General features: G+C 49.3%; 1 non-coding gene across 1 annotated transcript; it reads left to right on the forward strand.

The window, feature by feature from the left end:
- The first annotated feature begins 3,056 nt into the window (after positions 1–3,056).
- TRNAV-AAC (transfer RNA valine (anticodon AAC)) lies at positions 3,057–3,129 on the forward strand. The gene has a single exon. It is a non-coding gene; the product is annotated as a tRNA-Val (tRNA).
- The last annotated feature ends 11,458 nt before the right edge of the window (positions 3,130–14,587 follow it).

Consider the following 14,587-nt stretch of genomic DNA (forward strand, 5'->3'; position numbering starts at 1 on the left):
ATCACTGTCTTCCTTTTAAACAAACAAAACTAAAAAAAAAAGTGTAATGGCTGTTGAAAATAGCAATTCCAGCCCTCGTTAGCACTGTGAAGACCCCAACGTTTGTTGCTCAATTTTCTCCTACTTTTTCTACAGTAAATGACAGTGGATCAGCATATTTGATTTGGGAGAAATGAAGTAACAGCTGCCCAAATTGAGCTTGAGCACTCCTGATTTTGAGGTGTTCAGATCTGGAAGGCAGGGGCTAGATTCCCTTTATGAATATTAGATACATCTGGAAAGGAAAAGTCAATTTCTATTTTCATGGCTCAGAAGTGGAAATCCTCCTGTCCTGTATCTGAAGCTGTCCAGGTCCAGTAGAGCCTCCCCTTCCTTACTTACCATTTTACCTTCTGGTGGGATCCACATACCTCCCTTGCCCAGCTTCAGATAGAGAGGGGCCCTGTCCAGTTAGTCCACCCAGTTCCATCTTTGGGGGCTGCCAGGCGAGGTCACACCAGCATCCCTAAGCCTGTCTGGGGAAGTCTTCTGAGGGTGCTACCTGGGCCAAAGCCTTCTACTCCTTGGTCACACTTCTTCCCTATTCACAGGTGGCACCCCCTTCTAGCAGCCAGCCAGCCCCCCAGCCCCAGCAAGCTGCAGCACATGGAGTCTCACAGCTTCCCCCCTCCCTTTCCTGTTGATAGCAGCCAAGGGAATGCTGGGAAATGTTCCTTCTCTGCTCCAAGGCAGGGAGCTGGTCAAGGAACTACAGCTCCCAGGGCCCTATGGGGTCTCAGCTCCCCTACTGAATATCCAGGCTGCTCTGAGGCTCCCTTTCTGCAGAGGGGAGGAAGTTACTGTTACAGGTCCCTTCAGAGCTTGGGCCTAGCACTATGGCACCATGTCAAATCCAGTACTGCTCCCAACTCTATCCAGCTCTGCTGCTGGCAGGATCCCTTCCTATTCTTTTTGTTTCTTGCCTCCCCTCCAAGGAGAAGCTCTGCATTGTTCCTGTGTGGGGAATTGAACCCAGGCTGTCTGGGTGAAAGCCAAGAATCCTAACCACTAGACCACATGGGACTTCCATAACACGTTTACATGTTCATATTCAATAACACAATTAAACGTAGCCATTCAAAGTAGCCATTTAAAAGAAGCCATTCAAAAAACTTCAAAAACAGACTTCAAAGAGAAATTGCAGAGTTACAACTGATCTGCAAACTTAACACCATTAATTTGAGCTTGAAGAGGGACTGGGGGTGACTGGCTCACTACAAAAGCAATTTTCCCTCTCTTGGTATTGACACCTCCCTGTCAATTACTTGGAGAGAGCCACATCCACCCTGACTGAATTAGCCTTCAACACTGGTTCTCCCCTTGTATGGTAACTCCCTTTACATCATGTTCCAATATATATTTATGCCTCTATCTGCAATTTTCACTCCATGCATCTGAAGAAGAGGGCTTTTTATCCACGAATGCTTGTGTCCAAATAAATCTGTTAGTTCTTAAGGTGTCACCGGACTCCTCGTTGTTTTTGTGAAATAAAAGCAAAATGCACTCTAAGCTGATCTTAACCCTTTCAATGTCCTTACAAACTTAGATGCTTCTCACCACAGGCCGGCTGGTGGCTTTTCAGCCAGGCTCTCCCCTTTCGTCAGCGCTTCAGTTGCTTGGTGTGGGGGTGTCTGTAGATGTAGGTGGACGAGAGAGACAAAGCATGGCAAATGTCTCTGCTTTTATCATGTCCTTTCTTCCCTCTTGGCTTTGCTCCCCCTTCAGAGTCAGGTGAGCATCACTGCGTCTCTCCAAGCAAGTCTGAGCAATTCCCCTGGGGTGTCCTCTTGCAGGTAAGTGATTGCACTGTAGCTCCCTTGCTGAACAATGGCTGTTGATGGGTTGTTTGACACCCTGTCCGGGTGTTGGTTACTTTCCTTGCTGTTGTCACTGGGGAGCTAATATTTGGCTGACTCCCCCACCTTACAGCATAGTGATAACCACACTGCACAATTCTCATAACTTCATATGCATGAATGGTAAACATCTATGGGTAGAGAAATGACTTTCAGCAGATCATATCCTTTCCCCTGATACCTTACAAGGCATGCTCTGTATATAAGATCACGATTATATGAAAATGAGGAATATGGGGGTTACAGCACACTCCCCCAAAGGTACAGAATGTCACACTGAGATTCTATTTTCATTTGTTATGTAACAGCATTAAAGAGATCCAGTGACTGACCAATGGCATTTTCAAGTGCTAAAATGGCAAGCGCTGTTGGTCTCTCATTGGCCATCAGCGACTGAAGATACGGTTTAATGAGCCAGAGCTTCAAGGCGAGGGTGGCTCTGTCCACTGCCTTCCGTTGCGCTGCTGGGCACCAAGTCCCTGGCGGTCAATATGTGAAGCTGGGAGAAGAGAGTGGGGTGGCAAGCGGTGGCAGAACTTTTGCCACCAGGGTCTAGCTGTCTAACTTCCTCTTCGTACTGCTGGGCCCCCGTTGCCTTCAGGTAACACAGGAACTAAGGCAGGAATAGGGTGAGGAAGCAAGTAAAGCCGAGCAAGGAAGGCAAAAGTTAATCTTATCTTCATGGGCAGCTCGCAATGACGTCCTTTTTCTGTGCCACAGCTGACAACAACATCCCAGACAGAAAAGTAACAGGCCAAAAAGAAACCTAGCAGATGCTGAAACAGTTCAGTTGGGAGCGTGCTAGACTAACAGGCTCTTCTATCCTCCTTTATGCACGGGCGGGATGTTTTCTGAGAGTGCAGCAGTTCCTTTAACTGCCACGAGTCCCTCATTTCAGGCTATGCAGCAGGAAAAGACAGCATGGGCTTCTGCACCGAGTTGGCCCACCTGACCTTTCATTCTTCTCTTGCTCTTTGTCAGCAAGGAGAAGAAAAAGAAGCTCTCCCTCAAGCTGGAGTCACACGGGCGAGGTAAGGACGACTTCCTGAGTGCTGGCTCCAGTCCTCTGCCCTGCCAGCTGACCTATCGAGGGGCTACCACCACATTCTCTAGATTTGTCCATCGGTCTGTGCCAGAGTGAGCAACAACCCAGTAGGTGGAGTTTCTGTAGTGTAGTGGTTATCACATTTGCTTAACACGCAAAAGGTCCCTGGTTCAAAACCAGGCAGAAACATGCTGGCTTTCTTTTCCCAGATCCCCTTGTTATTCAGAAAGGGCACTCCTCCTATTGGCCTGTCCCTGGGATAACTCCAACCCCTGCATGACAGAGGATGCTGACAGCAGTGGAGAAAGCACCTTGGTGTCAGGCTGGAGAACCTAGAGTAGTTAGGCCAGTCACCATTTGGAGGCTTGTGGCTTGGCCACCTCTGCTGTTGGAGGTTGGCCTATAGAGGCTCTCACTTCCTGCTGGGCTCCTTTGCGTGACTGGCCAAAGGAGGAAGTGAGGCAGGAATGGGGCAATAGAGGAAAGTTGAGCTGAGGAAGGCAGGGAAGAAGCTGTGCGGTTAAGTGGGGTTAGTAGAGCACCACATTTCATTCTGCAAAGCCTGGGGAGGTGTGGTTGGCTGCTGGGAGGTAGAATCCTGTGCCTGCCTCTTGGCTTCCCAGGAGTGGCTACTTGCAGCCCAGGAGAAGAAGGGAGGTTCTGGGTGAAAGGAAAACAAGCAAAGCTGAGTCCAAGTGGAGAATGGCGGCTCCTTTATGGCCAACCTGGGGGCATGACTGATGGTTTTAGAGGTGGAGGCTGGGCTGGCTATGAGCAACTGGGATCCAGGAAACCCCCACCTGCCCTTCTGAGGGCTGAACCCATGGAGGTGCGGTTGGCTGCTGAGAGACAGACCCCTGTGGCTGCCTGTTGGCATCCCAGGGATGGCTACTTGCAGCCCAGGAGAAGCGGGGTTCTGGGGGGAAGGAAAAGCAGCAATGGTGAGGCTGAGTGGGCTCCTTTCTGGCCGAGATGGTGGACTGTGGTGAGTCTGGGAGTTGCCTGTAAGCCATAAGTGGACGTAGTGCAGTGAAAACTGCTGCTCCATTCTGGCCGACCTGGGGGCGCCATGGATGACTTGGGAATGGGGGCAGGGCGCTGGCTGTGAGCAAATGGGATCCAGGAAGCCCCAGCCTGCCCCTCCAGGGGCCGAGTCTTCTTCTCTCCTGCCATGGGGAGCCCGACCTTAAGCCTGCCCAGCATGTGCAGCAGCTCGAGCATTAAGCCTTCCTGTGTGCATAACTGAACTACGCCCTAGTGTAATAAGGTGTAAAGTTTAGATTGTGAATTTATCTTTAATTTCCATGGTAATTTACTTTGATCTTTTATTCCTACCACTTATAATCCTTAAAACTCCATCTTTCTGTAGTTAATAAATCTGTTTTATGCTCTACTTAAACTGGTGTATTTTGCTTGAAGTTCTTGGGAAATCTCAGCTCCATTACAAGGCTGGTTCATGTACTATTCACAGTGAGGGAGGGGTGGACCCTGTGTAATAAACTCACACTGATCAGGCTTCTGATTAAGGCAAGATGGTATGATCCAGGGGTGCAAGGCTGCAGAGCTGTAGGGGGGGGCGACTTTCTATCATTAGTGTTATGAGTGGCTGCAGAAGCATTCATGTAATTCAGTTGGCTGTGTCCCTACCTACAGATGTCTGTGTAAGTGCAATATCTGCCAGAGATTCACAGCTTGTCTCAGCATCACATGTGTGAGAGGGAGCCCAGGTGGTGGGACAAAGGGCTCAGGGGTGCCACTGTTCAGTTGCATCCCATAGATCCCATCACAGACTTTCAACAACCACAGCGGGTTCTCACTGAGACAGAGAGAGAGATGCCACAATAGTGATATCCAGTGCCAGCAGACATCAAACTATCAGAAATTCTGTGAACAGAGAAGACCCTGCTAGTGGAAAATGGCTTGTGAGGTATCATTAGAAAATGCATAACCTACTGAATATTATCCTCCTGTTAAAATGTGTAGTAACACTGTATGGAAAATTGTGAGATTTTACAGTATGATATTACTGAAAAAGTTACAGTTCTGGGGAACACCCACAGACCAGTTCCTCAGAGACAGCAAGGCAAACAGCTGGTCAAACAGCCATTCTCCTGCAGGGGGAAGGTGTGAAGACATTAAGGGCTGGTCTACACTACGGGGGGAAATCGATCTTAGATACGCAAATTCAGCTACGTGAATAACGTAACTGAAGTCGAATATCTAAGATCGGATTACTCACCCATCCTCACCGCGCGGGATCGATGTCCGCGGCTCCCCCTGTCAAATCAGCAACTCCGTTGGGGTTGGTGTTGTTCCGGAATCGATATAAGCGCGCTCGGGGATCGATATATGGCGTCTAGATGAGACGCCATATATCGATCCCCGAGCAATCGATTTTAACCCGCCGATACGGTGGGTAGTCTAGATGTAGCCTTACATTCCATCACAGGGACCTATTGAGGCTGTTGTGGAAAACGACCACAGGATTAATATTTGAATCAGCTCAGCCTGAGGCTCTTTTCTTGGTTACAAGCACGCAGGGGGCGACAGCTATTGGAATACTGTTCCTGAGCTAAAAATCACACAAGCCTTTACAGCTTAAAACCACAAACAATGACACATACGTTGCACGTTAATTTCCTTATTTGGAATATACTGCAAAATATGATGCATGTCAAAAGCAAGCTGAACAATCAGTTTTCCATATTTGGCCTTTCCTGTTATTTTTATTACACCTGGTGATATGGGAGCAAGACTCTCCATGTCTCAAGAAATGTCACTACCAACCTAGGCCATTTTCACATGCTGGGGTGTAATCCAGATCGGCGAGGAGTTGTGTCATCTGTAATCCTGGGTGAGATTCAGTGTTCTGCTGCTGGAGCTCCCCTGTCTGGATACTCCCAGCCAGCGTTCAAGGACGCACTGAGTGTCTGTATGATAAGTAATCCTGGACTGGCAGCTCTGACTCCAGCCGCCTGCTTGTTACACCCCAAGCACATTCTGGTTCGGGTAGAGAAGGCTCAGGGTTTGAGAGAAGGCTGGGGGTAGGAAGCTTCTGTTCATTATGCTGGACCTAACCCCAGTTTTACTAGAGTAAAGAGGAGATATTTGACATTGTGTGATGCTGCTCCTGTGCTCTGTTCCCAAAGTGTTCTGCAGAAGAGGAGGGTCTCTGGTAGTATGTATATTACTGGCCTATTGGGGTGATGCTGAAACAGGACAGGGTACAGATGGCATTGTGGGGGTGGCATGAACCTTCACTCTTCATTTCCCCTTCCAAGAACAGAAGGGACAGGAATCCTTACCCAGCAAGACCATCGTCTCATAGTTCCCCTGCATGACATCTCTGTAGAGGGCTCTCTGAGTGGGGTCCAGCAGAGTCCCTCTTCCCTGGAGAAATACATAGCCACCTCCTCGAAGGTCACCGGCCCCTGAAAGAGCAGGAGTCCAATACTCAGTACCTGCTGACCCACTCACAACCCCACTATTCACGGAACAGCAGCACCAGGGAAATGGAAGCTCCGGGAGGCACATGTTAACAGAGTCCCAACCCACCTTGCTTACAGCAGCCAGGAGGCATCAGAGGGTAGAAAGAGAGAACCTTTGTGTCTCCCATCTGACAGACAGAAGCAGGGTCTTCACATTTATCACATAGCTACTAGCCAGAGCTTAATATAGGAGATGGGGCTGTCTCTGGACCCTGATAGTGGCTCCCTGGTAGGAATCCAAGCACTCTCCAAATAAAATATATGGAAGAAAGGGGAAGTCAATCATAAAGAATAGAAGTTAGAAGGTCAGAATTGTAGTGCCCATTAACAAAGGCTTAGAGAAAATAGAGCCTATCAAACTAACGGGATATCCTTATTGGATGAGATCAAAAGTTTGGTTGCAGCTAATAGTATTGATGTAATATACCTAAACTTCCGTAAGGGACATGACTTGATTAGCACAATATTTTTACTAAAAAAAACTAGAATGATACAAAATAAACACGGCATACATTAAATAGATTCAAAACTCTGATAGTAAATGGGGAACCATGATCGAGTGGATTTCTTTCTAGCAGGTTCCTGCAGAGATTGGTTCTTGGCCCTGTGCTATTTAACATTCTTATCCATGACTTAGAAGAGAGTACAAAATCATCACTGATAAAGTTTACAGTTGCCACAAAGATTGGGGTTGGTGGTAATTAATGAAATGTCAGTAGATTCAGGCTCCATCGCTGAGAGTCTGGGAAGTTGTCCCAGCCCTGGCTGGAGGGTTATTTCCTGTTCCACAAAGAGGGGAAGTTCCATTCCCAACTCCTGTGCCTTGAAATTAGGACCTATCTGACACTACACCCCCATATTCATCATAGTGGTATGATTATAATATGATTAGGACATAATTATGATCTATTTTGTAGAAGATGCATCATGTGTGGTGTCACTGGAAAAGTTCTGATTTGCTGAATATGATTATCCTATTTGTGTGCACATATCATGTTCGTATCTGAAGTTATGGATATTGACTCTGTATCTGTATTTCAAATGTGCTTACTCTGGGTAACACCCACAATGAGCCTTTCAGGTACAACAGTGAAGAAGCCAGACAGTGCTGATGGCTCAACAAAGACAATGGACTGTGGAAGAGCTTAGCCTTCCTGTGAATGTTTCAGCCAGCCTATGAGTCATGGCTACTATGACTCAGCAGGGCCTGTGACCAGACCACATGACACTAAACTCCATTTTAGTACCTGTATTTTTCCACAAACTGGACTAGGAACTGAGTTTGGAACAAAAGGTTCCCACCATATGGAAAAGCTACATAAGGTGGGGTGTGACATCATCTCTTGGCCTCATTCTCCACACAAGAGAACTTCTGGAAACACCTGAGAAACAAAAACGGATGTGGGGGAAGTGCTGCTCCCAGGATCAAGAGATTTCTAGCTTGTGTATGGAAACTTGGGGGACTGCTTGTACCATCAGTCAGGGTGAGAAATTGCTAATTCAAATTCTATCCATCTAGTATGTTAGGCTTAGTCTGAGTTTTGGTTATTTGCTAAATAATCTGCTTTGATCTGTTTGTTATCACTTATAATCACTTAATCTATCTTTCTGCAGTTAATAAACTTGTTTGATGCTTTATCTTAACCAGCGTATTTTGAGTGAAGTGTCTGGGGAAAATCTCAGCTTGTTGTGCACATCTGTCCCATATCGAGGGGAAGGGGAACTACATTAATGAGCTTGTATTATAGAGATCTCTGTGCACTATAAGATGGTATCATTCTGGATTTATACTACAGCAAGTGTGCAAGGTTGGGGAGTGGGAAATTGGCTCTTGTCTTCTATCTGTCCTTGAGTGGCTTAGGTAACACACTCAGGTAGCTTAGTTGGCTGCATGGCGCCACCTGCTGTTGTGTTGGGTGATAACAGGGCCTGGAGAGGCTGGCGAAATCTCCAGCAAAGCAGTGTGAGAAGGGCCAGCCCAGCGTGAGGGTTAGAGGACACAGCAGTTCCCAGAAGCTCCACAAACTGCCTCCTGGGGGTGACAACCCATCACGCCCTACACTACACAAGTCTCAGCAGGTTTGTCACATGCTGTCCCCTCCCTTTCTCCACCCGAGATATTTCCTGCTTCCCACCACCTCTAGCAATTCCCACCCTCTTATGCATTTACTGCTCCTCAACCTCCAAGCAGAGCCCGCCACCCTGATAATCTCTTACCTGAGACAGCTCCATTGCAGCCATTTCCTTGCCCCTGGGAGGACGAGATGATCTGCAGCGAAACATGGATGTTATTCTCTGGCCTGCCGGGGTGAAAAGGGCAAGGTGTGAGAATTCAGACTAGGCTTTTGTCCATTCCACAAGCCGATTCCCCCCAGCTTTTCCCCTGCTAATGCACATTCTAGGTTCTAGCACACTGTGAAGCACAGAGTGACCTTATTCCAGTACAGGCCTAGCCCCCTCCCACCAGGGTGTAACCCTCTGACACATGGGGAAACCCTCCCAGTAACAGTCTCTCTCTTACACGTATCAAGTTTGCGGACAACACCAAGCTGGGAGGGGTTGTAAGTGCTTTGGAGGATTGGATTAAAATTCAAAATGATCTGGACAAACGGGAGAAATGATCTGAAGTAAATAGGATCAAATTCAGTAGAGACAAGTGCAAAGTACTCCACGTTGGAAGGAACAATCGGAGGCCAGAGAAGAGCAGAAACAAAGGAGTCACTTTGGGGGATTCTCCCTGTCATTGTCCCCAAGGCAGCTGTCTCAGGTTTACAAAGGTGTTTCATGTTCCAGCCTTTGTACAGTCTCTCCTGGGAGTGCCCCTTTCATGGACTGGGCCTAGTTTTAGTTTTTGGTAGTTAACAAGCTTGGTTTATTGTTCATCTAACCAGTATGTGTGGATTGAAGTGTGTTGGAAACTCTGTTTGGGATAACAAGCTGGTGCATGTCATTTTCCGCTGATGAAATGACAGACTTCATATGAGCTTGGGTCGTTCAGTAGCGTGCTGGACAGTGCAAGATGCACATTTCTGGGGGAAAGTTGGGCACTTGAGAATTTGCTGGTTTTCTCCTGAGGTGTAATTCATGAGTGGCTGTCTAGCAGCACTCAATACTGTGTAGCTGGGAGTGAGTTACATGCTGGAGACTGTGTGTTAATTGGCCAAGAGGGGCTGTTCTCGCAGGAAAACAGTGGAAAAGGCACCCCATGCTGGAGGACTGAGGTACAGCTATTTAACAGTCCAGATTGTACTCTGGGTAACATCACAGACACTCATTATGACAGAGCCTCTTACAACACAGAGAAAGTAAATCCATGTCCCAGAAATCGAAGACTCCAGACAGAGGGCAAGTGTCCCTGGCACTGCTTCTTGCTGACAGAGAGGTTCAGAGACAGTGCGAGAATCCTGGGGAAGCTGGGAACAGGAAGCATGGGCTGGCGGGGTTCGGTGGAGAAAGGGAACAGGAAGGGCAGGGATATTACTGAATCCAGGATCTCAGCAGTACTAGATGACAGGATAGCACATAGTGCAGCCCATTGGAAAACACAATCCCAACTATACATACAAAATGATGGGGTCTAAATTAGTTGTTTCCACTCAAGAGAGTGATCTTGGAGTCACTGTGGATAGTTCTCTGAAAACATCCACTCAATGTGCAGCAGCAGTGAAAAAAAGTGAACAATGTAGGAAATAATTAAGAAAGTGATAGATATGACAGAATATCTCATAGATCATATTTGTAAAAACAGCAAATAAATCCATGATACACCCACATCTTGAATACTGCATGCACATGTCACCCCATCTCAAAAATAGAAATATTGGAATTGGAAAAGGTTCAGAAAAGGGCAAGAAAAATGATTAGGGGTATGGGACAGTTATGCCAGACCTAACCCCCAGTTTCACTTGAGCAAACAGGAGATATTTGACACTGTGCAATACGGCTCCTGTGCTCTGTTCCCAAAGTGTTCTGCAGCAGAGGAGGGTCTCTGGTATTATGTGTGTCACTGGCCTATTGGGGTGATGCTGAAACAGGACAGGGTACAGATGGCATTGTGGGGGTGGCGTGAACCTTCACTCTTCATTTCCCCTTCCAAGAACAGAAGGGACAGGAACCCTTACCCAGCGAGGTCACAGTCTCATAGTTCTCCTGCATGACATCCCAGTAGAGGGCTCTGTGAGTGGGGTCCAGCAGAGCCCACTCTTCCCTGGTGAAATACATAGCCATCTCCTTGAAGGTCACCAGCCCCTGAAAGAGTAAGAGTCCAACACTAAGGACTTGCTGCCCCACTACTTGTGGCAGAGAAGAGTGAATCAAATGGAAGCTCTGGGTGGATCATAGTCAGGAGAGTCCCACCTCAACCTGGCTCAGAGTATCCAGCAAATGCCAGGGTGAGGGGATGAAGAGAGAGCCCCTTATCTCTCCCAGCATATCCATCACCCCCCTACTAGCCACTGACTGATACAGGAGATGGAGCCCCTAGCAGGGTCCAGGGAGAGCTCGCTGGTAGGATGCCCAACACCCTCCTCATTGTGAGGAGCGGGATATGAAGGGAGAGGCAGCTCCAATAAGCCTGACTCATGGGTGTCCCCTTTATATCTCACAGCAGCTGATGGTTAATGAGGTCAGGCTCCAGCACTAGGAGTCTGGTCAGTTTGACTAGCTCCATGTAGGTGGGTTATTTTCTCTCTTCACAAATTAGGGCATTTCCACCTCCAAACCTCCTGGGTCTGTTCCTAGAATCTAGGCCACTTAGTAAATAACTCCCAGCAGGTCTGCCACACCCTGGCCTCCTCCTTTCCCCACGCTGTGAATTTCCTGCCCCGCTCCAACCTCCAAACCAGACTCTGCAAACCTTCCCACCTCTGGTGTATTTGCTCTCCCTTTCCTCCAGCAGGAACCCACCAGCAACCCCCCGATAATCTCTACCTGGACTGACTCCACTGCAGCCATTTCTCTTCCCTGTCCCACGCCAGGCTGGGATGAGCTGGAGCAAAACATTCTGCAGCCTGTCTGGGGGAGAAGGGCAGTTGTGGGCGTTTCAGAACCGGTTTTAGTTAATTTCACATCACAATTCCCCCAGGCCCTTTCCCTGCAGACAGACACCCTAGATTCTGTCATGCTGGGAAATGCTCAATCTGTTTATTACAATTTAGACCTGGCCCCTCCTGCCAGGCTAAGTCCACAGACACATTTTTAACCTCCCTTCTCTCTCCCCTCACCCCTTCTCTGAACACAAGGCTAGATAAAGAGCAGAACCAAAGGAGTCACTGTGGGGGATTCCCTCAGACACTGACCCCACGGCAGCCACACCCCAGCAGGGGGAATATGGAGTCAGGAACTGGCTTTTGCTCTGTCTGATCCTTGTTTTGTTCACTGGAAAGTGGTTCTCTGCCCCAGGATGCAGCAATACATGTGTCTGGGTGGACTAGAGAGCTGGAAATCTCTCCCCCACATTCATTTCTCCCACTGCCCCTTTCAGTCTCTCCTTCCCTGTCCTCTCTCCCTGCCCCTCTGGCTGGGACAGTCCCATTCCTGGGGGCTTTGCTCTCCCATGGCTGGATTTCCTCCTGGCAACCGCTAATGGGAGGAGAAATGAGGTGGTGTTGTTTGTGCAGAGTCACTTTCTTGCCAGACCCTAGGACATTCCCTGAGGTCTTTCAGTTACCTGGAGACTCTGGCTCAGAATTTAGTAGTAACAGGGCCCAGGACTGCCCTAGGGGGCTAGGACCAGCTGCAGAAAGTCATCCCCTGGGCCGGGCAGAGAAGAAGCTTTAATTAAGGTCACTTCCCAGCACAGAGCCCCACTGGGGGAGCAGCAGCTGCCAAGCCTGGTCTCCCAGATCACAATGGAGGCTGCAGCATCTGACCCAGGAAGCTGAACCCCAATATCCTGAGCAGAGAGGGACGGAGTGTATGAGCAGCTTCCCTCCTTTAGCTCTCTGGGGAGAGCAGCTAATGGGAGCCCCTCCTCACAGGGAGAATGGCTGATCTCATTTGACCCACTGTCCATCTGGAATCACTCCTTGTCTTTCCATACAGTGACTCTGGATTAACAACGGTCTCAATGACACCGGATTTCAGAAAGAATGAGTTCAGAACGCTGTGGAAAAGACCATCGTGTGGCAGTGCTGACTCCCTTCCCACCTCCCTCACCCCCGCAGATCTAGGACAAGGACTGGGGGCAAAAATTTTCCAAACGGAACCGAAAGTTCCTGCAGTTTTCAAAAGAGGAGAAAAGTAAATTCTGTGAATTCACACTAACAGTGTTTGCTAAGTGGACAGAAAGTTATCACAGTGACAGGGCACGTGACTGGGGAATGGACTTGGTGACCTGGTGACTAGGAGCCAGGACTCTGGTACAAGTTGACCAGAGAGAAGGATCATGGTTAGCAGCAGCCCCCAGACACCCCCTAGTACCCAGAGCCCAGACCCCCCAGCCAGGGGCCCCAGACACCCCCCAGCCAGGATCCCATCAGATATTCCCTGGGACGCAGCCCCCAGAGTCCCTGGCCAGGGACCCCAGATACCCCTCAAAGCCCCACCGGCCAGAGAACCCCCACCACACATGATTGCCAGGTTGGGAATCCCAAAGGGTTTCCCCCACCAAGAGCCCCCAGCAGCCAGGGACCCCCTCAAGGGACCCCCCCCCCACTGGGAACTCAGTCCCTCACTGCCTGCCTAGGAACTTCCCCACCCTCCAGAACGATCTACCCTGACATTTGCCTGGGACCCCCTCCTCTGCCCAGTGTGACCCCCTGATGCTTTACAGTGCGACCCATCACTCTGCTTCCCTGGCATGCCCTCACCTAGTGCCAGGGATCCCCTCCCCCAGCTCTGTGCACTGGGCATGGCAACAAAACCAGGAACCAGCGGGGGAAGCACAGACAGAGCCCCTGGCACAGAACCAGGCTCCCTCTAACCCTCTGTCCCGCCTCCCCAAGAGACACCCACCCCCACTGTTCTGCAGCCACCAGGCCCCCAGCGATACCCACCTCCAGGGCCCCAAGCCACAGGGATGGGCACATCAGAACCACCACCCCCCGAAAACCCCAAACCTCCACAACCCACCAACCTGACTAGGGTACCCCCCTGCCCAGCCACCCAGAGGCCTCCCCCTACCACAATGCCCCTTCAGCTGCAATCTCCCCACACAGACACCTTCCCTGCCCCTGCAAGTGTTACCTCACAGAGTGTGAGAAGTGCCTAGAAAGTTAACACCACCTCCTGCTGGCCAGTCACACAGGCAGAGGGAGCCTGGGGAGTGCTTCTTTAACAGGAGAATGGAAGGCCTGGAGGGCAAGAAAGATCCACGGGCTGTCACTAGCAAATAATGGCCACCATGGATCCACCCCAGAGGCGGCTGCATCTTAGCACATTGGGAAACAACCCATCATATTCAATTAGAAATAAAACAACTAGAGAGAAGTGGGGCAAATGTTTGGGGTATTTTATATCAATCTTTGAGACACGCAGAGAGAACCCTGTCACAAACGACATTTGATAACATGAGAGAAAACCACCAAGATCGGAGGGGATTTGATGTTGCTATTAAATAACTAGTGGAAAAGGGGGACTGTTGGACTGGATTTTATATGACTGTCCAATACATAAACAGAATGTGATGGTGCCCCCCCGGCCACGGGGCAACCATTCACGTGAGCAGCTCAGAGCCCTTTGAGGAGCTGATTTAAGGGCAGGGGGGGAGAGCTGGAAGGCTCCCTGGACAATGGAAGGGGGCCGCAGGGGAATTGGGAAATGGGGTCTGGGCAGTCTCCATGGGGGATGTGCTCCTCCCTTCCCTTCCCTGCCCTGGCAGAGAACGGGAACCTCATCCCATCCCACTCCAGTGGGAGCCCTGTTCTGGGGAATGACCCAGGGCAACAATTTCCCACCCAAACAAGGACAAATCGCTGCAGATGAAATGGGTGGGAAAATCCACCCCCCATCGGAGAGATTTTAAATTGACATTTGAGAAGTATGGAGAGAAAAGGGGAAAATCAGAGGCAATTTAGAGAGCTGATCATTGGCGGAGGGGGAGAGGAGGAATCTCCCTGGATTTTATAGCCACGTGTGATAATGAGAGAGAAAAGGGGAAAGCTTGAGAGAATGTGTGTGTGGGAGGAAGTGGCAAAAACAGGGACAGGATCCAGTTAACT

The sequence above is a fragment of the Gopherus flavomarginatus genome, unplaced genomic scaffold, assembly GCF_025201925.1.
Source record: "Gopherus flavomarginatus isolate rGopFla2 unplaced genomic scaffold, rGopFla2.mat.asm mat_scaffold_40_arrow_ctg1, whole genome shotgun sequence".
In the NCBI taxonomy this organism is placed as follows: Eukaryota; Metazoa; Chordata; order Testudines; family Testudinidae; genus Gopherus; species Gopherus flavomarginatus.